Source organism: Natator depressus, chromosome 28 (assembly GCF_965152275.1).
Source record: "Natator depressus isolate rNatDep1 chromosome 28, rNatDep2.hap1, whole genome shotgun sequence".
Taxonomy (NCBI): Eukaryota; Metazoa; Chordata; order Testudines; family Cheloniidae; genus Natator; species Natator depressus.
Genome location: NC_134261.1, coordinates 10,430,709 through 10,433,208, shown reverse-complemented (window position 1 = coordinate 10,433,208; position 2,500 = coordinate 10,430,709). Strand labels below are relative to the sequence as shown.

At 66.8% G+C, this 2,500-nt stretch overlaps 1 non-coding gene across 1 annotated transcript; it reads right to left on the bottom strand.

The window, feature by feature from the left end:
* Positions 1 to 2,059: 2,059 nt before the first annotated feature.
* On the bottom strand, positions 2,060 to 2,178 carry LOC141979754 (5S ribosomal RNA). Its single transcript, XR_012637147.1, has one exon. It is a non-coding gene; the product is annotated as a 5S ribosomal RNA (ribosomal RNA).
* Positions 2,179 to 2,500: the final 322 nt, after the last annotated feature.

Sequence of the window (2,500 nt, the reverse complement as noted above, 5' to 3'; positions counted from 1 at the left end):
ACGGGGGTCCGCCTGGCCCCTGCCCGCGGGGGCAGGCTCCGGGTTGACCTGGTGGCCGGACGGGAATTAAGCCCGGAGCCCGGGGCAGGGCGACCCCGGACGGACGGGGCTCCGCCGGCCCCTGCCCGCGGGGGCTGGCTCCGGGTTGACCTGGTGGCCGCTCGGGACTTAAGCCCGGAGCCCGGGGCAGGGCGACCCCGGACGGACGGGGCTCCGCCTGGCCCCTGCCCGCGGGGGCAGGCTCCGGGTTGACCTGGTGGCCGGACGGGGAATAAGCCCGGAGCCCGGGGCAGGGCGACCCCGGACGGACGGGGGTCCGCCGGCCCCTGCCCGCGGGGGCAGGCTCCGGGTTGACCTGGTGGCCGCTCGGGACTTAAGCCCGGAGCCCGGGGCAGGGCGACCCCGGACGGACGGGGGTATGCCGGCCCCTGCCCGCGGGGGCAGGCTCCGGGTTGACCTGGTGGCCGGTTTGCTTTCGGGCCACCAGGTCAACCCGCTGCCTGTATGGGGTTGACCTGGTGGCCGCTTTCCTTCCCGGCCACCAGGTCAACCCGCTGAATGTATGGGGTTGACCTGCTGGCCGCTTTCCTTCCCGGCCACCAGGTCAACCCGCTGAATGTATGGGGTTGACCTGCTGGCCGCTTTTCTTCCCGGCCACCAGGTCAACCCGCTGAATGTATGGGGTTGACCTGCTGGCCGCTTTCCTTCCCGGCCACCAGGTCAACCCGCTGAATGTATGGGGTTGACCTGCTGGCCGCTTTCCTTCCCGGCCACCAGGTCAACCCGCTGAATGTATGGGGTTGACCTGCTGGCCGCTTTTCTTCCCGGCCACCAGGTCAACCCGCTGAATGTATGGGGTTGACCTGCTGGCCGCTTTCCTTCCCGGCCACCAGGTCAACCCGCTGAATGTATGGGGTTGACCTGCTGGCCGCTTTCCTTCCCGGCCACCAGGTCAACCCGCTGAATGTATGGGGTTGACCTGCTGGCCGCTTTCCTTCCCGGCCACCAGGTCAACCCGCTGAATGTATGGGGTTGACCTGCTGGCCGCTTTCCTTCCCGGCCACCAGGTCAACCCGCTGAATGTATGGGGTTGACCTGCTGGCCGCTTTCCTTCCCGGCCACCAGGTCAACCCGCTGAATGTATGGGGTTGACCTGCTGGCCGCTTTCCTTCCCGGCCACCAGGTCAACCCGCTGAAAGTATGGGGTTGACCTGGTGGCCGCTTTCCTTCCCGGCCACCAGGTCAACCCGCTGAAAGTATGGGGTTGACCTGGTGGCCGCTTTCCTTCCCGGCCACCAGGTCAACCCGCTGCCGGCATGGGGTTGACCTGCTGGCCGCAGAGGGGCAGGCTCCGGGTTGACCTGGTGGCCGGACGGGGATTAAGCCCCGGCTCGGAGCAGGGCAAGCCCGGGCGGAGGGGGGTCCGCTTGGCCCCTGCCCGCGGGGGCAGGCTCCGGGTTGACCTGGTGGCCGGTTTGCTTTCGGGCCACCAGGTCAACCCGCTGAATGTATGGGGTTGACCTGCTGGCCGCTTTCCTTCCCGGCCACCAGGTCAACCCGCTGAATGTATGGGGTTGACCTGCTGGCCGCTTTCCTTCCCGGCCACCAGGTCAACCCGCTGAATGTATGGGGTTGACCTGCTGGCCGCTTTCCTTCCCGGCCACCAGGTCAACCCGCTGAATGTATGGGGTTGACCTGCTGGCCGCTTTCCTTCCCGGCCACCAGGTCAACCCGCTGAATGTATGGGGTTGACCTGCTGGCCGCTTTCCTTCCCGGCCACCAGGTCAACCCGCTGAAAGTATGGGGTTGACCTGCTGGCCGCTTTCCTTCCCGTCCACCAGGTCAACCCGCTGAATGTATGGGGTTGACCTGCTGGCCGCTCTGCTTCCCGGCCACCAGGTCAACCCCCTGCCGGTATGGGGTTGACCTGCTGGCCGCAGAGGGGCAGGCTCCGGGTTGACCTGGTGGCCGGCAGGGACTTCAGCCCCAGGGCCCCTGGCAGGGCGACCCTGCCCTTGTTCCCCAGAAAAGGAGAGAGCTGGCTCGCAGCGGGAAAAGCTGCCTACGGCACCTGGGATTCCCAGGCGGTCACCCATCCAAGTACTAGCCAGGCCCGGGACGGTTTACCTTCCGAGATCGGACGGGATCGGGGGCCTTCCGTCCGGTATGGCCGTAGGCACTCGGCTCCGGTCCGCCTCGTCCCCTTTCCCTTACTGACTCCCCTGCCTCGGGTGGGCCCGATCCTTTTTTCCGTTTTTTTTTTTTCGCTCCGGAGGCTTCATGAGCCCCCCCCCAACACCCCTTTGGGGGTCGGTGAAAATTTTTTTTTCAGACTTCCAGGGGCCCGATCCTGGCCGCGGGCACCCGGCTCCGGGCACCCGGCTCCGGGCCGCCTCGTCCCCTTTCCCTTACTGACTCCGCTGCCTCGGGTGGGCCCGATCCTTTTTTCCGTTTTTTTTTTTCCGCTCCGGAGGCTTCGTGAGCCCCCCCCAACACCACT